Source organism: Rhopilema esculentum, chromosome 17, assembly GCF_057945365.1.
Source record: "Rhopilema esculentum isolate cy_ngs chromosome 17, ASM5794536v1, whole genome shotgun sequence".
In the NCBI taxonomy this organism is placed as follows: domain Eukaryota; kingdom Metazoa; phylum Cnidaria; class Scyphozoa; order Rhizostomeae; family Rhizostomatidae; genus Rhopilema; species Rhopilema esculentum.
The window spans coordinates 5,749,227-5,770,940 of NC_142831.1; the positions used below are offsets into that span (position 1 = coordinate 5,749,227).

The window sequence follows — 21,714 nt, forward strand, 5'->3', positions numbered from 1 at the left end:
TCACCGCTAAATATCGCCCTATTGGCATCGAATAGAGCGGAATCATCAGCATAAACAGCCTTACACAACATTAACTGCCTTCTCAACAATCTCTTCTAGCAGAAAAAGCCAATAGGAGAATAAACAAAATGTATCATATGCCCATGTTAAAGAAACAAAGAAAACGTAGCCGTGTACATAACCTTTGCAAACGTAGCCCTTGCGGATAACCTTGTTGATTCATTTATTTAATGATTTACAAGTTGATGTTGATCGACTGGTGAAAGTTTGGTTTCGTTGGTATTTACAGTTCTGAGGAAATTAAAATCAGATAGAGACACTACTCGTTGATTTTTAGAAACTTTTTGATTGCTTTTTGCTTAAAAAATTACGCTGGATAATGTTAATGAAAAATAGTTGAAGTCTCGTAGATCTAGTTGAACAGCAGTTTTCGAGTGGATTTGATAGAATTGAATTTTTTTGGAAAATACATCAATATATATTTTCAAAACTTTGGAAGTTGTTTTCCATAGCGACACGGAAAAAAGCTTGGAGAATGCAAGATCTCGACAGCTATAGCATTATTCAAACCAAACAATCACTGAAAATCTGGTTTTGTTTGAAAAGATAAATTTGATCTTTTATTGAATCATTCAAATAGTTAGGACAGGATAATAGGATCAATCTAGGTCACTGGATTTCTAAGACAGAAAGAAAACAGTAGTAGCACTCTTACATAAACAAAATCTGTATAATTAATAGGTAAAAATGGTTTAAGGGAAATAAGCTTATATTCAATAGAATCTGCATTTGAATCTCTGTGACATAAGTGATTATTAGAGCTGGATTTTCATTTAGATTCACTTCAACATAAGATTTCCCTGTACTTGATTTTGGATTTCGTCATGTTTTGTAATAATGTCTAGGTTGTATGAATGTATTCTGGAACCATCATTGTTACAGTATTAAGAAATCCTGGACAATTTAACATGGAATGAACAGATTAAGGCAATACAACTCATCTCCAAATACGACACAAAGTAGAGGAGTGTTTATCTCGTCTAAATATGAAAGCTAAACCAACTTTTCCTGGTCTAGCAAAAATTAATCGAGCATCTGAGTTATAACGAGAACCTTAGCATGTTTCAATTCAAACCAGATTTTGAGCAATGCTAGATATTTCTGTAGCGTTGTATGAGACAAAAGTAAGTCACTTCCTTGTTTCTCTTGTTTTTGTCGCAAGAAAACAAAACAAGCAACTATTGTCACAACAAAAATTGCATTTGCTCGCTTTTGCTGAAGGAACAAAACAAATGCTGGAGAATATTTTCCAATCCCTTTACGTGAAGATGCAACTACTCCAAGTAACAGCTCGCGATTTCATTTGCTGTCTGTCTATGGGTAGGGTTTACTTGGTCAATTAGTTTTACACATAGATATCTGTATAAACTATACAAAAAGGTATCTTAATTGATAATTTTATTTATATTTGTAACCAATAAAGACGAAGGAAAGTGGCGACATCTTGTTATTGGCGGACTACTCTATACCCTTAATAACTCGACGCAGCAAATGTATTTTTCAAAACTTTTATCTGGTGTATGTTTATGTTTACTTTTTCCTTATAGAGCCGTAATTCATTTTAATTTCCCTAATATTTGTCAATCTACTGCACTTTAAGTACTTAGCTTTTTCCCATTATGATACTTTATATATACCAGTCCACTGCTTGCAAATTCAACGCTAAAAAATTGATGTTGTTGCGTTGCTATGAATACGATTTGTAAAAGAAATCATACTTCAAGCTTTTGACTGTTACTATCGAAGAAAACTTTAAATTGATTTGTTGAATGTGTCATCTAGACAGTGGTATTCAAACTCCCACGTATAAACTAAAACCTGATATTTTGGTATAACTATGTCAAACGGTCACGCAAACATATGTTGTCTGGAGAAACGTTTTTCACGCTGTTTTTGCTTCGCAAAAGAACAACCCAACGAATTTTAAGTAGATAATTACGAATTAACTGCATAAAATAGACATGCTTCTCACATTTTCAAAGTTTTCGATCGAACAATAGATCGAACAAAAGAGTCAGCATGCCTAATTAACAATTCTTGTCATGGACATAACGAAAAATTGGATATCAAATAACTTGGTTATGGTAAATAATAAACATGGAGATAATTAGAAAAATTCATACCTTACTTGCTTTTCCCCAATCTCCAATTAGATATGTTTAAAAAACTGCAAAAAAGATGGACAAGAATGTCATTTTGGCTAAACCAAAGCCCAAAGTTCAAACAGAAATAAAAATTCAAGAGAAAGTATCGAGAGAAATGATTAGACTTATCTACAAAGGAAAGATGACAATTGTGCCACCAAAATTTACAACAAAAACAATTCCTAAACTAATGCATGTAATGTTTGCTGAAAAGTCAATTGACCACATGCTACAGCGAAATGAATAATCAATGAAATCCAAAACATAAGATTTCATGCGATAAAGTATCTTTATTAAGTATCTAAAGACCTTGAACGTAAAAAAATTCGTAGACACAGATCTTTTCTCAAATGTCATGATATAAACTCGTTTTTTATAAGAAACTGGCTATAAGAAACGAGTACTGGACAGTCAGAAAAATAAAAAAACTTCAGTACTCGAAGCAAAAAATCAAGAAAATATTAAATCGTGGCAAAACAGAGAACAACATCCAAGAACATAATTGCCCTGTTGGCCTAGAACTTAAGACGCAAGGGATAAAAAAAATACTTCCAATCCCACATCTAAATACAGCATCAGAACGGAAGCGGATCTCTTGACGTGATAAAAAAGGTCACGAACATTTCATAACATCATCCATGACATCATAATCAAGAAACTCTTAAGAAACAATGAGTATTGAAATTTCCAGAACATTAAGAAACTGGAGTACTCAACATCGACCTTTGTTTCTTATAAAAAAATGAGTGCATACAAATTCGAGAAGAACCAACAGCAGAGATGACGTTGATTGTTAGGTGTAACACTTGATTATGATATCCGAAACATCTCAACTAGAGTTGATACAACCAGGAAGAAATTTCTCGTACTTTTACCTGGGTTATCAAACCATCAAAATGTAGAGATGTCTACAGTGAATTGATGATATGATAACCTCTATGAAAAACTTCATAGGCTAAAAAATCATTTAAAGGAGACTTGGTTTTAAATTGGCATAATTGATTCGAGTAAGAGTTCAGGGGAACTATCTAGTTTTCCACTTTTTATAAGAGCGCTTCGAATATGAGTATTGAAATATGCAAGCTCCCAACGTTGCTAAATATACATACAACCTCATCACTTAATATATATTATGGTGCATTTTATTTTATCATACTGCTTTAATTTGCAATACATCATAATAACAATTACATACGTCGATGGGTATTTATATAAATTACAATAGAGTCTGCCATGTAATGTTTATATTATATTATATTATATTATATTATATTATATTATATTATATTATATTATATTATATTATATTATATTATATTATATTATATTATATTATATTATATTATATTTACCATATTATAATATATTATACCATATTATAATATATTTTACCATAAAATATTATACCACATAATACAATTTCATATCATACTATATCATAACGTCTATATTATGGTATACAACAGTGTACAATATAATATCATGCTGTATTAGATATTTAATTACATTAGATTTGAAGCAAAAGCTATTAGAGAGGGACAATAGATTATTGAAGTGTGACATCATCAAAATTAAATTTCTAAAATTTCTTAATATTGACCACATAATCTGAAAGGATGAAAATACAGAATAAAATAACTCTTAACATACAAATTTGCTAAAGGATTGTTGTTATATTGGTCTGTTTCGCAACATCATGATACCAGGACTAGATTACAGTGATTTGATGGAGAAAATCCTGTGCTAATGTTGCAATGTCTTAGCCAGTCTTTAACACATTCAGCTGGTATCTCGTAATCATTTTTTGGTTGTATGGTCAGAACTTAAAAGTTCTTGAAAAAAACTGTGACGTCACCACTTCGGTACTCTATTGTGTTGTCCGGCTGTTTGTCGCATAACTTGATTCAATCTTGATACATCGAATATGACAGAAATATTTTTTTATCATAAAATCGTAAAGATAATATTCATAATACATCCTATTCAAAGTATTACTTATAATCAAGGCATTAATAGAAGCTAAAAAACAGGTTTACTGTGCATTTGGCGCTTCTCCGCTAAATCGGGTGACCTAACTTGGCAATTCTCCTGGCTTGGTATTTGAGATATGTTCAAAACAGCGAAATTAAAGCGATTTTACTCAAAACGTGGCATCCCACATTATTTTCATCTTTTGATTTGAAGCATTTTTCAACTCAGGATGAAATAAATGAACTTCAAATCTGGCATACCACTTTTTGTTGACGTTTTCATATAACAAAAGATGCACCTTTTTTGTTATCCATGATAACAAAAAAGGCTCACCAAAAAATGAATTGCAATTAAAAATATTTAACAATAAACAGTCATTATTCATGAACACTATCATTGTTCTCATTACTGCCAAAGTTATCTCATCTTTTGCTACAGCTCATGGCTGTCTCAAACTACATTTTCAACTTTTACCCAGTTTCTTTAAAAGAAGAAAATTCACTCGAATGAATTCACTTGATGATAAATATCAAACATCACATCAAGAATTATGTTAACCGCGTTGAGTTTGAAAACCGTTTACTTACAGACACAACCATCACACGCTGTATATGCTTTTAATGCCATAAGAAACGCTCTTTGAGAAATATCTTACACCCGACGGTCTGTTATAGCTCAAATCTCTGAATGCTGTTCATTTCACTTTTGAACCAATAAAAACATGACATGTTACTGATTATGTCAAGAGTACCTTCTTATACAGATATAGGTAATTTGTTGAGGATGATTCTATAAAATCTCCAAATTAAATATGCAATGAATTCCTTAATTATTTATAAATGGATAAGAATTGATGACACGGGGGTCTTATGAGTCAATTAATCTCGTTTGAAGAGACATGTTTTCTCTGGCAAACTTCTGCATTTACGAAATTGTTATCAATACCTTTCATTTTTTTGTAAAATATTTTACTGCTTTCAGTTCCTCTTATGTTGATATTCTCACATTTAAAATCAAATATGCGAAATGAATCCAACACAAACTCGCATGCTTCAGGTAGTTACTAGCTAAGTGCTAAAATGATGTGCCAAAGAAGCTAATGAACAAGGCTAATGCACAAGGCAAATTGAGGCGTATTAAATTTTGAGATGTTTTAGATTTCAATGAAACTATCCGACACATTTCACCAACAACATGCACAGAGACGAATTTCTACCTCCTTGAAAGAGCAAACCTTACAACGTTTAGCAGAAAGCATAAGATTCAAGTAATGAATATATAAATCAAATTCTCTCACTGAAGGGTCTTGGCAGACTGAATATTCGAATGATAGATTTTGGACCGAATGAAACGATTTAATAGGTTTCAAGGACTGCAGTTTTGGTTTAGCAACATTGGCTCACACACATCCGAGCTCATCTTTTTTTACCCCAATTTTATCAAGCAATCTACGAAATTGCCTTTGGCCTTCTCAAACAAAAAGTGCAATTCATTGACAACTCTTCAAAGTTAATTTTCTGCTAGCCGTTTGCTTATATCTAGCCATATTTGATGTCCTATGCAATGTTGCATACAATTAGTTTGATTGCTCGGGTTTCGGACTGCCAGGAAAGTTCAAAAGGCCTATGTTTCTAGGGAACTTAAGAAGAAACAAGAATTTGCTTTCCAGTCTCAAGATTGTGCCTTTCAGGAAATAGCATTACAAAGATCAAAATGAAGGCAGTACACTTTCTCAGTTAATGTTAAGGCAAATCAAGAGATGCTTGAGTTGAGATTAATGTATATGATATCATGTTGGGCCAAAGACTTATTATATGGTATCATGTTGGGCACATGTCTAGAACAGTCTATTTATATGACGTTCAGAAAAGAGTTGTTAATTACTATGCGGTAGAATGCTTCATTTCATATTATGGTTGAATACCATATTGTTTAATACCATACAATTTAGCAATTTTATGTAGATGACTTTTTCTGTAGACGACAATAGATGAACTATTTTTGCCGTGTTAGTCACCAAGACTAGAAGTATGATGAATTAATAAGACACCCAACTTTGTATATATCACAACAGCATTAATCAACAAAGCAATTAAGAAATATTCTTTACTATAACAAAATTATATTCGGTTCATGGTCATTTATGTTTTAAGGGACTAATCTAATCTGAGAAAGGCAGGTAATTACAGTAAAATGAGTTGTTAACAGATATTTTGGTGCATTAGACATGTAACAAAACTTTTTCATCTGTTAATAAGAGTAGCACCCAAGATTTCAGTAGAATTGCTGGCAAATATATATGGAAGCAAGCGATAACCAGTGAAATCTCGAATATGAAGTAACTTGAATGGTCAAAATATTTCGTAAACTAAAGCTTTTCGTCTGACACTCTTCAGAGTTTAAAACGTCAGAACATAGATCGAAAACTTTACGCTAGGAAAAATAATTACCCAGTTGTGGAAATATATATTTCCTGGCGTAGAGTTTTCGATCAATGTTCTGGAGTTTTAAACTCTGAAATGTGTCAGACTAAAAGCTTTAGTTTACTAAATGTTTGCATTTTTCAAGGCCATTTTTAAGTTTTATACCACCAAAAGATTAATGCATATTTCAAAATATTTCTTGTGTTGTTGGTGTTGTTTTTTTTCATCGGGTAGACAGATCTTTTAAAAACATTTTCTTCATTAAATGCTGACTGTTTAAAATAGTCACCATTGATTTTCCGGTCAAGATTATTAATGAACACTGTGATTAGCAATAAAAAACGGTTTCTATTGACAGTGCTCGTTGCAAGAACCACATAGACAAAAGTTACTTCAAAGAGTTCGCTGTCTTACCACGTCATAATCAAACTTTTGATTTACACTATTCCTATGATCGCAATTGCTTTATAATTAAAGTGTTTTAAATACGTGTAACAAACCTTGCTGTGAGATATGGTCTTTATATTAGAGCTTCAGGTTTTTTGATTAAATTAAGAGTGCATTTCGTAATAACAGAGGATCAACAGCAGTTATTCAGGATAACAAGCCAAAAGCTTCTGAATTCAAGTGGGCGTTGAAAATCCTTATTAAATGTTTATCAATTGAACGCGCAAAGTCTATGTTTAAATGAGGGTGTTTAATCTAAATAATATACGATTTTAAATTGTAAGATGGGAAAAAGTCGCGCTTGAATTTAAAACTCAACTGAAAAGGCTACTCTGCTATCCTGAATCATGTTCTCATTAAATGTTCGTCTTCATAGCAAGAAATCAAGGCTTATTTTTCTGCCACAGATTTAAGCTCCTTCACGTCAATAAACCAGAAATGTAATTTTTAATCGCCGTTGACCAATACTTAATTTAGTTGGTATTACGAGAGGATTTCCACAGATGTCATATCAAGGGATTCTTTTTGACTGCTTGACATTCATAATAGCTATTTCGCAATGCCTCGCCAAAATGGCTGCAATAACAACCAATGTAGACTGGCCTTGTTGGCTATTTTGTGAGCTGATAACAAATCCAATTACTGAGAATATTTCTAGAGCAAATTTTTAAAGAGAAATTGCTAGAATTCCTTGATTCATATTAACGGCAAATCACAACTTAACATCCATATATAACTAAATTTTAACATGGCAGCGTCACATTCTTTAGTTTTAATCGGACTTTAAATTGGTATGCTTTAAACACCAAACCTAGACACATTGTGCTGATGTCATTGCAAGCATATTTGTAACCAGTGAGACTGGTAGGAGGAGGCTAGATAGAAATACTATGTTCCGACCTATCGCTGCAAACTGGCTGGTATTAATGACATTTCTGAGAGTGCAAGCAGCACGAGAGGTGAATGGTTCTAGGCGAAAGATGAAAAATAACGGCTAACTTGATTAAGTTTTTTATTAATGGCACACAAACAGTCAAAAATGCATTCTGAATTATATTTCATAAAGCCACTAATTTTCCGAGCGTTAAATAAAACATTAAAACCATTAAAAAGATTTCTAGGCTACAAGGACAGTGCTGACGCTTTATTCAGCAAAAGAGCTCATATCAGATAGAAAGCTGTGCTCATCGAAAAATGTCCTGCTCTAAAATCCCGATGCGACCACACCTCGTGATTTCTACACGCTTATTCAAAGCAAAAACTCGGTAATGGCAAAAACTCGAACCCCAGAACATTAAAACTTTAGTTCTTGAGCTACATCACACCTAATTGGCATTTACATTTAATCCATAATAGATTGTCGAAGATACTCAAAGGAAAGCCTAGCAGCAAAACGCTATGAGAGAAGTCAATCTTTTATCCATGCTTTTTATGAATAAAATTTCACAATGCCCCTAGTTAAATTGGCCGAACCTCTTGAATAACGATGGTAGCACTCAAGCTACAGCTACTAACACAAGGACTATACTTGTAAAATCATCCAGTCTATGCTGGATACTATTAATAAATTCAGGCGCAATATCACAGGACAAATCTCCTCATAACTAGCTAGATTCATTGATTTATTCTTCGAAAAAATCATCAACATAAAAGTGAAATGGATTATCAAGATATGCCTCTTACTTGTGAGTGTTTCACTATTATCGCTTGGGAACCAAATATCGATGTCTCCTTTATGATTCATAGAATATCAAATATCACCATTCGCGATAGCTGCTGTTGCTCTTCAAGCGTCTACAGAAACCGTCAATAAACTGTTTACTGTTAAAAAATAGTTTTCAAAGATAGAGACAGGTCTTCAGAGATAGGAAGGGTATCATATCTTGTCATGTTTGCGGCAGAAATATTAAAGTATCTATAGCCTAGAAAGCTTCTCGAATTTGAAAGTATAGCATCAATGGTACGCTATTGTTAATGCTCTCCAAAACATATTCAACAGACAATAGCGCGATCAAATAAATTGCCAAATGAGAATTCAAAGAGTAGTATTTCAAAAGTAGAAAAGCAAGTTAAACAGGTGTCTTTATGTAAAATGAGAAACTCGAAGGGTTCTCTGCCAAAACCTTTCTAGGGGACACTAGATGTTGCAAAGCAGCTTTGATCGTCTTGATAAGTTTTCCAAGCATTGCAGACAATTTGATGCTATTAGAGCAACCGTAGTTATAGAAAACAACAAGCCGGTATAAAGAAGATTTTATGGAGTGTAAAGCAGTCTACGAGAAACGACCAGATTTAATTATTCTATGATAGCAATAAGGTCTTGTACTGAGTAGACTGTAGCTTTTACAGAGCAGAGGGGTGGAGGCTTCTTTCTAAAATGCACGTAGCTGATTATGGGAGCTTTTTCTAAGTATAAAATTATCATTTAAATGATATTGGAACAGCTTCAGTAGTCCATCAAATACAATCATGTTATTCTTTAAAGATGGGTCTTCAATCCATGATTATGCAATTATAGAAATATGTTATAGGATAGGTATAGCATGGAAGGATACGGTATACATTTTCTAGTACGGTGTAGTAATGGAAATACATTATCATACCCTGCCATGGTATTGTATGGTATGGTATGATACTGTATGGTATGGTATGGTATGGTATGGTATGGTATGGTATGGTATGGTATGGTATGGTATGGTATGGTATGGTATGGTATGGTATGGTATGGTATGGTATGGTATGGTATGGTATGGTATGGTATGGTATGGTATGGTATGATATGGTATGGTATGGAGTGGTATGGTATGGTATCTATGGTATGCTTTCTATTGTATAGAAGAGTTTTTTATTGTAAGGTATGGTTTACTATGTATCGTGTAGGATAGTTGGGTATAGTATGGTAGGGTATGGTATATTTGATATGGAAGAGTATGTTATGGTATATTAGGGTATGGTTTGCTATGTATGGTAAAGGATAAAATAAGATTATGAAAGTATATGTTTCAAGCATATAGAATATGAAATGTAAGATTTCATGCATATGGAACAAGATTTATGTATGGTTTGGTAGGGTACAGCCTTACTTGCTCAATAACTAACTTGCTCTTGGTAACTTGGCATGTGGCGAAGATTGAGCCATCTGTTCTCTACAATTATACGTTTGAGGTGTGAATAGACTGACTGTAGCACTGGGTCTCTTTAAACATAGTAACTAGAGGGGCAGTTGTCCTTCAAGGGCCAGCAACCTTCATTTGTTTAAGATTATAGACTAGTGTTACCTTTTCACAAGAACAAATTCTTGGACCTTTAGCTGAAGGTCATAGAAATGGGTATAAAATAAGGAGTATACAAGCACTGTCTTAAGTCTTTTGCATTGATATCAGTTCAATGTAAGCTTAGACGCTGAACTGCAAAAAAACTCTTGCAAGGCACTCAGCCGTCCCAGTGAGTTGTATACAGCCTATACGCTGAGCAGTTGATCAGATTTCGGCGTTTTCTGTGGAGTTGCTGTGAAGTAATCAGTCATCCCTCCTGGAAACACTGATTGCAAAATCATGATTAACAATGCCAAAGTCAGCTCCGTTATTTCACTTTAAAATGCTAGGTCAAATGACTTTACATCGGCCCTTTTTAGCCTCCATACACTTAATTGCAGATTAAAACTAAAGAATGTCTGAAACCACAATCAGCTAAAGTCATTAAAAATGAATTTCCTTGTAAACGGGGTGTATGTTGAGAAAAATATCAATGATTTCATACGATGAAATTGCAGCTACATGAGAAAGAGTTCTCGCTTTCTAACGGTAGGGAATTTTTCAAACTTTCAGCTAGTTAATGATATATTTGTGCGTATTGAAGACACTCTGCCTACGTGCGAGGAACTTCTGTTGAATCTCTTCAAGTACATGTGTGTTTATAAACTTTATCAGGTTCTGTTGAATCAGGCCATCTGCTTGGCATCTAAACTTTGCATAATTTCGCCGAAATCCAACAGACTTTGCAAAAAACTGCCAAAACTAGCTTCAACCTCAACAATACAAGGCACCAAATGTACACAAACCCGGAAGATATATCATCATCGCTAAATTTAGCATAGTTTTACTTGCACGCTTGGCTGCACGATTCGTCTTGAACTTGTTATCGCTAATTAACCTGAAATATTTATCATTTGTTATCACAATGTTTCTTAAAAAAACGAACTGTATTTTATAGATTGGCGAAACACGACTGCAGCCCAGACGCAAAGATCTTTGAGTAAGTAAAGATATGTAATTGCCGCAGGTTCACTTATGGTGAATTACCAATTCATGTGAAAAATTGGCAGGTCATTTAATGTAAGCAGTTAGTATTTTGACAAAGCAACGTGAAGTAATGACTGTGGTTTATTTATAAACAACTGTTGAATATGGATTGCAAAGTAATTACAAATGGAGTCAAGGACTGATTAGGGATAGTACGGACAGAAAGAAGTTGTCAGCTTCTTGACAGCTATCAGCTTTCGCATGAATTAATATTTATTAAGACAATCAAGTGTCAAAAAATGCGTTTCAAGAGGTTTTGTGACTTTTTATGAAATAAGACCTAGAAAGTTCATACCTCAATTAAAAAAATCATTCTGAATCAAACCCGTATGAAGTCTACTCCTTTACAATTAAAGCAGATGTCATAAACTTTGAAGGTAAACAAAATGAGGCAGAACACGAATAGCCTGGCTATGGGAAATACTTGAATCCTGACCTTGACATCACCTTGATCCTGACATCACCTTGACCTTGACATGACCGTGACCTTTTCATTACCTCGACCTGTTATTACCTTGACCTACGCAGTGGCAAGGTGTCATGTTTCTGTCATTGTCTGTTTCACTCGCTTGAATCAAAAGTAACGTGGATGGATGAATGACTCAAACTTTGTCAGGCTTAGTTCTATTGTTTTAATCCCTTCTTGCTATAGAGTGCAAAGACTTTTGTAGAGTATCAAAGTGTGATGTCAACAAAATGCTACTTCTAGAACTTTTCAACTAAGTGCTCGTCACATTTGTTTTTGCCAAGTGCATTAAGTTTGGAACAAAGTTCAATTCATAGTAATTATGATGGGCAATATTTATGGTGCAATATACTTTGGCAATTTTTAAACAAGTCATAGATCATAGATCAATAAATCAAAGGTCAACAGATCAATTCACTTTAGTTCGTTTTTCACGTTTGAACGCAATCTTTATTTAATATAGCATAATATAGTAACTAAAAAGGAAATAAGAGAGGAGATCAAGGAAAGATAAGAAAGTCAGGGAAGGCAATCAGTATTTAACTGGAGAAAATACATGGATTTTCAGGTCTAGCTGAGTACTGTGTGACAGCTTGCAACCTTAGTATCTTTACGGCAGTTATATTTTTGCTTGTTCTCAATTGTTCGTTGGAAGCATCGAAAATGCAAGAAACGAACTTGCGGAAGGGGTTATGCTGCACAAGGTATAGGCCATAGCTCTCTAAAGTTTATGCGGTCAAAGCAAGATTAGTGTGCCCTCTTTAGAGAGCTATAATCTCTAATATTTGAAAACCCAAAACTTTGTCGAAACTTTGACCAAGTACAAAGCGTTTAAAAGCAAGTTAAAAATTATGACTGAAAGCATGGAATTCTGCCACTTAATAGAGTAAGACTGAACACATTTGCCCGCAATAGAACTATCAGTGATAGAATTTTTTCAGTAAAAAGCAAATCGCTGAATACTCTGGATATAGTTTTGTCAAATGCCTTTCTTTTTGCCAATGTGTAGTCGTTTATAAAGAAAATTTAACAGTGATAGTCCGCAGCCTCATTACAATGTCAATGTTGGTTCACAGTTTACAGAGCCTTGGGGATGTAGTCCATGGACAAATGAATAGGAAATTTCCATAATACTTTTTGTAGCCACCAATTTGAAAAACTAAGGCCTATTGCAAATTATGGAGCATTGACAAGAATAATGAATTCTAGTAGCGGAGAAATCAACATTGAACTGCGAGGAAGGGGTATGAAAACTCAACACTGTCTGCCTAGGATGGTAAGCCCTCCCTAAATTCATAAAAACTGTGCCCTTCTGAACGATGTTTTTTAGCTGATAAGAAGAAAGTAGAAAATAGAGAAAATCTATAACGTTCTTGAAACTATGAAAGTCTAAACGATATTGTTTGTGACGGATATCTTCGGATGACATATGGAAAATTCTGCCAAAAGAGCCTTTCTTTGGCCAAATCTCGGAATTATATCCATTGCATGAACTCAAACTATTAAGGTGAAGCAACTGTTTGGTTTTTAAAAGTATGAACATCTTCTCTACAATGATGCTGTAGTGGCCAATTAAGGTACTTCTAATCAAAGAAGCAAAACATGCAAACCAGATTTGCAAAATTCATCTTTCGATAACGCAAAAGACTTGGATGACAAACATGCTGCAGCATGAAACCGCCAATTAAAAACGATCAAGCACAACCAAAATGAAAACAACAGGAAAAGATAAATAGCTATCACAAACAACTGTGAAAAAGCAGCAAAAAGAGTTCTTTATCTTTTTTGTCAGCAAGAGCAAATGAATTATTAAGATCAACAACGAAAATGCAACATAGCCCGAAGTCAAAAACGGTTGCGATTATTCAGATGTCTTCCTTTGGTTATCAATTTTTCATAGATTTGGCATACTTTTCGAAGCAGATTTTTTCTAACCGTTTGCTTACAATAACATTGCCATCAAAACATTGGTGATAGAAAAGCTGGTCTCCATGTTTCGAAATTAAGCAAGAAAAAGTCTTAAAAAGAGTGGCAGAAACACATTTGTACTTGCAAATGTAGATTTGTCTTTCGTCTTTACTTTTACCTTCTTTCATTGATAAAAAACATATTTTTTCTTCTAAAATACCTTAAGAGTTAAAATCTCTAAATATCATATTTTTTTAGTTATCCAAACTGGGACAAAAAATTAGGTAGCAAATTTTGGAGGGGAGGGGTGATTTCCAATGGTAAAGAGACTGGGGTGTCTGATAAATCTAACATCAGCAATACATCACCGCGAAACAATTAGCAAAACTCATTTAAAATTACCTTTTAAAAAAACTATCGTTAATCTCTTGTTTGTGTGGGCTGCCTGACATAGCATTGTAAATTAGGGTTGATAAAAACAAGACCACGAGTCTTTTGCAAAAATAAACTTCTGTCCGCACCAAAGAGTATTACTGTAACCACTAGATGACTGGTTTTTACATACAACGTTTAGTCTATCTCTTGAGCAAATTAAAGCATATTAGGAAAAATTAAAGTCAGTAAATCAGTCTGAAACGGCACAGTCACTTTTAAACAGCTCTTAAATGCCCTGGCGCACAACAACTTTGATAACGGCAGTTCTCAAAGGATAGCAGCGTCAGCAATTACATCATCGACGTACTAGCTTGAAATTAGATGGCATTATTGTCATTATTAAGAAATGACCATCCCTCTCTGTCTCCAAATTTCTTTTGTTTCCCATTACGGCTTTCTATATAGGCCACAATGCGAATGCCCGTTAAAGTCATAAAATGGGATATCACTCTTAATGGTAAAAACCGAGAATGGAGAAGCATCAACTGTTCGACAAAGGATTTAAAAGATATTTTTTTTATCACAAACTAACACCTAAGTTGGATTATAAACCTATGAATATCTGCTGATCAGTCTGAAATGAAGTAACAAGCCCTGCTGACATCATACTAATTGTAAGTAACATTTACAAAAAAATACAGTCCCTTTGTTAGGTATAATATGAAACTTTTGCGTGACCATATTATGCCACTGTCTCATATTCATATTTTACCAAAGATGGCAAAAAGATCATTCCATATAGAAGGAATTCCCGAAAATTATACTCGTTTAAACTCAAGGTACTTCCACAATCAAGGCAGATTAGTACACAAGAACGTCCATTTCATACTTACGGGGATCTTTCATTGGGGTTTTGGTAAAGCCTTTATTTCATTCTGAATAGATATAAAATTCATGCAATGTCTACACACAGTTGATCATTCGAATAATGATAAACGACAAGACTATGAAATAAAACCTCTAGATTGAGCGAATTCATAAGTCTAGTACAGAAGTTTTATGCCAAGGATTGATAACAAATAATGACAGTCTTGATTCGTCAGATTCGCCAAACCTCCTCAGAATGTGAAATTTGGAATTTCGGTAAAACTACATCCACAGATGATGATACTGGTCATTAATGGTCTTCTTTTTGAAAATTCACTGATTTAGAGAGTCTTCAGGTATCTGATTTAACATTTTCTAGGATAACTCAAAGATAAAGAAACCACAGATGTCTTTAAAAGGCGATGATTACAATTAAACCCAAAAAACCTCCAGGGCTACACTGTAAATTATTATGAATTAGCCTTCCAGTGTGGTTAGAAATTACTGATACTTTCTACCAGCCATGGATGCTCGCATCTAGTGTCTATTTTTACTATTTTTTAAAATTTCCGGGTTTTGAATCTTTTATCTGATAATAAAACAGGCAATATGGGTTTTCCTGCTTGACTTATCATTAAACAAAACTGGAAACCTAGTTTTTCGACAACCATTTCATTGAAAGGACTAGCAAATGAATATTCTTTCTAAAATGGCTAGAAGAGGAATCTACAGCATACCCTTGAAGATGTGTGGAATTTTCACTAGTTTGTCAAGATTGGCAGCAAAATTTATTTTATCCCTAACCCAAAAACCCCAAAATTATCAAACCCCCTCTCTCCCATTATAAGTAACCGCAATCTAAGTTAAGCACCATACTTGATCACAAACAATGTATAATAATTCCACGAACATTTTATTCGTTAAACCAATTTGGTTAACAACATTTAAGTGCTTTGATTTCGAGGTGCTTCTTCTCATAATTTATCTTTTGCAAAGCTGTCAAACTGTCAAATAGCAAACTGTCAAAACAATCGTTAACTGTAAAATGAAAGCGAATTTTGAAGAGCAAATGTTCAAATGCGCTGATTGATTCTTATTTGTTGAAACTATAAACTATTACGACACATTTTTATCGAATCAAGGCAAATTTGCTGTGTTCCATTACCATTAGAATTCAAAGGCACTAAGAATACCAAAGATTTATGTTAAAATGCATCTAGAAGATCACAAACAGCCAAAAAAGAAAACTCTGTACAGAACACATATTTACTTGACAATGTCTTACCGTGTTTGGCCCTTGAATGAACCTGAAGTGCAGTTTAGCTACAGAGCAGTACATATGTGACAGCAATCATCTATATTGAGGTGCCACTTTCATTCTTTGTGGCTAGTATCTTATTGGTATTTTACTTATTGAGTATTGAGGGAGTGTAGAACACAGTCTAGCAACTTGATTACTCTAATGCATAGAGGCAGATCAAAGATCTATTGAATTCACGTAGCAAATTAATCCAATCAGCATTGTTATGTCATGAATGTGCTTTTACAGTATGGTAGAGATGTTCTACTTTGACTACAATTTCGGATTTAGACTAGGTCTCTGTGAACACAATGTTTGTAACATGACAAAATCTATAGATTATGGACTAGGGTCAAATATGACACTTTGACTTAAATTCTATGAACTTCTCTTGAACTAATGACAATTAAAGTATCACTTAACTTCTATGAAACAGAATAACAATTAATTTTTACATTAAAGAAACCGCTATTCCTCCTGTTTCACAAATCAAACGAACGAAGCTCAATCTTCACGGCATGAAGCAGTATATAACAGATCGGTTAACATTAAATTCATCACGTGGTACAAGATGTTTGATTTCTATGATTCTGTGCCATGGATCCTCATTCAAAGACTCTTAATATCTGAATATGAATAAAGGCATTTAATCTGATCCAAAACTGCACGGGCACACAAATTCTTAAACTTTAATTGGCATAATTAACTGGGAAGGATTTTTAAATAAACCGTGATAGTGAAGCCCAAAAAATGAAGGTTTGCTCAACAGCCTACACATTAGGTGCAGAGAGAATCTCCTGAATCTCTGGTAGGTAGTAGCCGAAACAAAATGTTTGTTAGTATGGAATATGTCAAGCTTGGCTAAACACTTGAGATGCATATCAATACAAACGACCAACTGCTTACTGTTTACTTATCAGGAAATGAAAATCCACTCATACCAAATGAAGAAGTCCTAACGGAATCCTCAGCCATAGGCACTCTACAACAATCTCTACCCTTCGTCTGTTTTCAAATTTATGTACAAGAGTAAAAGTATCGTTCGATTAACACGCGTCATGCTTATTGTTAAAACGAGCATGTTTTAGCATGGTTTAGCTGATCTCTGACACAATAACAGAAGAAATGAGATACACAAACGCTCATCCTAAGATATATTCACAAAACCCGTACATTGCAGTCATATCAGATAGGTAGATCCCTTTAAGATGAGATTTTGTAGAAACCTGAGTCGCTAATGCGATTCAATTCGGCGGATTTCCTCTAGTATGTGCTTCAGGCTTGGTCGTCTATGTTCTGATCTGCCTCATCTAAATTCTATATTCTGATCTGCTCCATCTACTCTCGATAACTGCAGCGTAGAAATCGATTTTTTGAAAGATGTGATTTGATAGTGCAATGGTAAAGCGGGAAATTAATGAAGAGGTGTACAGTATCGATAAAGCATTGGTTGTTACAAATTAAACTGGCTTTTAGGGTGAGTAGAACTTGCGATAAATTCACTCTTTTCGATCAGCAACTTGATGAGATCTGTTTATGTTCTTCTTTGAAAACAGCAAGTGCAACAATTGGTATCATTTATTTAACTGCTTACATTTAAACGCTAACAAATTTCTTTGGTGAAAAAAAATTCAATCAAAAATTAAACGTTCTTCTCAATGAATCTAACGAAACAAAGCCAATGACTTCTGACTTTCAATACATTGATCAAGTAAAAACTTGATGAATGCAACAGAAATCGTACGACAAGGCAATTCCAATGATTCTTCAAACAATTATCCTTCGGCCGAAAAACATTCATCAATTTGCAAAACCACTAGCAAAATAACAAAACAATATAAAAAGTCTATGGACCTAAAAAATCTTTTCGAAGGTAAATTGGGAAAAAGGAGGAAATACACTCTTATTTGTAAATAATAACCTTCCGAACAGATAGAAAAAAATCATTCTTGATTCTATTTAAATCCATTAAAATTTAGCCTAAACAATATTGATCAAGTTTTGGTTATTTTTATAAATTTGAAGGCGATGTTTGCGTTCGGCATTTGACAGGGTCTTAAGACAATTGAAACAGGTTCAAATGTTTAATCGTGGATGAGATTTTTCAAACGAAAGCATTGGATTAATAAGCACGCATGTCTTCTAGATAACGCTGCATGCTCACCGTTGATTTAAGAGCCTTTTGATCTGGAAGCACGGCAAGAGGCCTCTCGGGTGTTTCAACATGTATCTATCATTCGCTAGCAGCTCTTTGTTAAAGTTCATCCGAGGCTGTATGTTAACGACTCTGTTATCAATTGTTTATTCTTTCTATTTTAGACCGACTCTCTCCTATTTCACTCTGTCCCAAAACACGATCCTGACTTTTTTCCGAAAACCATTATCTTCCCTAATGGAGGTTCTTTGTCGTAAAATCCATCTTAGACTGCCCCTTGGTACTTCGAGTTCCGTAATATTCTATCCTTTCAATCTGCACTCAAATGAGAACTTTCTTCATAAACTCCTTCTTTCATACTGCCCTTTAGCAAAACGTATCATGGCCCAAACTTATCCTCAAGAAATTTCTTGCTTATAAGAGATCGCAAACCCTTGTTATAAAACAGATTACTCTTGCTAGGTTTATTTGTATTTTTGTATAAGCATGTTTTCCTTCGACAATGTAGCTGAATCCCTGAACTGATGACTAAGATGAGACAGAGCTTATGACGCTAAACCTAGAGTCAAACCATATCACTCAAAAATAATTATTTCTTATGACTGCATTCCTGCAACCAAGCTTTCAGCGACGATACTGCAAGAAAACTAAGAACCCTATTTGACAATTATTCATTTGTAGTGTATTCCCTAAAACAGGAACAAGTCGGTAAATTTGCTCAATGCCTTTTAGAAGCATTTCATTTGTCGTTATGTTTATATGTAGAGCATTTGACCTCAAAGCATAACGTTCTTGTGCATCCTTCTTGGCTAAGAACATTCTTGATTCCGAAAATACTTTAGGGACATTTGTTGTACTGAGTTGATTGCTGCATGGAAAAGATCGTTGTGTGGGCTGTTTGTAGTATGGGGGTGTTTGTAGTGTGTAGCTGACTGAAGTATGGAGAAGTTCGTTGTATGTTGTATGGGATGTTTGTTGCACGGGGGTGTTCGTTGTGTGGAGCTAATTGCTGTATGGAGAGGTTCGTTGTGTGCGCTGTTTGTAGTATGGGGTATGGGGGTGTTAGTTGTGTGGAGCTGATTGCTGCGTGGAGAGGTTCGTTGTGTGCGCTGTTTGTAGTATGGGGTATGGGGGTGTTAGTTGTGTGGAGCTGATTGCTGCGTGGAGAGGTTCGTTCTATGGACTGTTTGTTGTATGGGGGTGTTCTTTGTGTGAAGCTCTTTGTTGTATGGGGGTGTTCGTTGTGTGGAGCTGTTAGTTGTATGGAGATGTTCGTTGTGTGGAGCTAATTGCTGTATGGAGAGGTTCGCTGTATAGGCTGTTTGCTGTATGGGGGTGTTCATTGTGTTGAGCTGTTTGTTGTATGGGGGTGTTCATTGTGTTGAGCTGTTTGTTGTATGGGGGTGTTCATTGTGTTGAGCTGTTTGTTGTATGGGGGTGTTTGTTGTGTGGAACTGTTTGTTGTGTGGAGCTGTGTGTTGTATGGGGATGCTCGTTGTGTGGAGCTAATTGCTGTATGGAGAGGTTCGTTCTATGGGCTGTTTGTTGTATGGGGGTGTTCTTTGTGTGAAGCTGTTTGTTGTATGGGGGTTTTCTTTGTGTGAAGCTGTTTGTTTTATGGGGGTTATTCGTTTATAAAGATTCAGTTGGCTGGAGGTTGTTTCCACATGGCTTCATTGTTTGACTTTTTCAGATTTCAGGGGCAAATCTTTGAGATGAGTCTGTTGACAGGGGTTATACGATTATTTTGCTTAGCACAGTGACCATCGAAACAGTAGCATTTTGGCCTCCAAGCCTTGCCAGAAAACGTTATTGTTTATCAAGGCACTTTACAAAGCAACCAGCTGTAACTTTCTTTTGCATTACTCTTTAATGATCCTCTTAGGTCCTCCGAGTTACCCAGCTACTTTATAGTGACATAAAACAACCGTACTATGATAAAACTCAAATTTACTGAAGAGGTTGGTTGTATATACAAATTAGAGAACTTGTAGTTGTCGAGCAATTTTCACGGCAGTATACAGATTTTACTTTTGATTTCCTTATCATTATCGAAAAAGTCTAAAATAGTCTGAAAGGACACTACATGTAAGAAGAATAGCCATCTGGGACCGCCGATTATGACCAAAACATAATGACAAATTAAACAACCATATGTCAGGCAAAGTAAGCCTATAAAGAAGTTGTCATGCAAGCTGACATACGTTGTGTCCTGAATAAACATTCACTGACATGAAGTAAACTGACACTAACAACGAACATTTTGATTTTTACGGCAGCTTGGTTGTTTTTTAACAACAAACTAACAACAAATATTAGCTTTCTTGTTTTTAATCCCAAGCTAACCCCTATTTCGACGACATTTCGTTGCATTTGTGTTATTGTTCAAAGACATTTGGCGGTGAATATAGGCTTTGAAAAATTATATTTGATTGCAATTATTTACCTGATAATTTCGATTGAAAACATTTTGCTAGCAAAGATATTCAATTCACAGAAAGTAAAAAGAGAGTGTTTACTGTTCGCCTCAGTATTTAAAACCACACTATAGAAACGGTTTAAAACTTGTGACATTTCATCCCTGGCTTCACAAACCGTGGATAATGTTACCTCGAAAAATTTTGTAATCTCCATGGGTTACACTTGCAATAGTTGAAACTTGCATCTCACCAAGCAACGGCACTTAGTATATTTCACGTCTTCAAGTCTTAATCAATGCCTGTGCTTTACGAAAAACACCTTTAAAAAGGCTCACAAATACAGCAAAAAACATAACACTTCGATAGCAAATGAAAATCTCTTTTGAGGGATTATGCCTTGAAACTAAAAAATAACAATTGAAAAAAATGAATTAGTTCTAAGTCCGGCCGGAATCTTAAACTTGTGCGTCTTTGATCTATAATTCACTTTCCGAACGGTCACTGGCGTTCATGAATACAGAATCTTTGGTAATCGTAGACCACAGTTGTAGCAACCCTGTTACATCACCTAGCATATCAGGTAAAATAAAATATCTTTGATAAAAAATTCAATTTACTCACCAAAAGACGAATAGCCTTCGTTTTATATTTAGTTTTCAGTATCTCCTTCAACACTGCTGCGAATGTTCACGTTTGGATCTACAAGTAAAAGATATCAGCGATAGAACATGATGTGTTTAATATAAAGTAGGGCTTGTCATATAACAGCAGAATTCATCTTTTTTATGTTACATCGAAGAAGTGTCTCGAATGACAGGCGAGCATCAGAACACCGTGGCCAATCAAATCACAATGCATGGCATTAAGAAAAGTCATT

The 21,714-nt window shown here is 34.6% G+C and overlaps 2 protein-coding genes across 15 annotated transcripts in view; one reads left to right on the forward strand and one right to left on the reverse strand.

The window, feature by feature from the left end:
- LOC148958168 (neuronal acetylcholine receptor subunit alpha-2-like) overlaps nt 1-21,714 on the reverse strand; it is a 55,079-nt gene that overhangs the window by 20,579 nt on the left and 12,786 nt on the right. For 5 of the 10 annotated variants that reach the window (XM_089113448.1, XM_089113450.1, XM_089113447.1 and 2 more), the window contains 2 exons: nt 21,459-21,536; nt 2,184-2,227 (listed from right to left, as the gene is read on the reverse strand). The gene's annotated coding sequence lies outside the window, so the exon portion shown is untranslated. Of the gene's footprint in view, nt 1-2,183; nt 2,228-4,762; nt 6,622-8,728; nt 9,754-16,247; nt 16,334-17,168; nt 17,336-21,458; nt 21,537-21,714 lie in introns of those variants that run through there. The other 5 variants (XM_089113452.1, XM_089113451.1, XM_089113455.1 and 2 more) reach the window with 5 other exon arrangements.
- The window catches only part of LOC135681084 (acetylcholine receptor subunit alpha-1-B), a 41,340-nt gene that overhangs the window by 4,887 nt on the left and 14,739 nt on the right, over nt 1-21,714 (forward strand). For 2 of the 5 annotated variants that reach the window (XM_065195387.2, XM_065195406.2), the window contains exon 3: nt 11,258-11,299. The gene's annotated coding sequence lies outside the window, so the exon portion shown is untranslated. Of the gene's footprint in view, nt 1-10,744; nt 10,849-11,257; nt 11,300-17,566; nt 17,740-21,714 lie in introns of those variants that run through there. The other 3 variants (XM_065195415.2, XM_065195377.2, XM_065195398.2) reach the window with 3 other exon arrangements.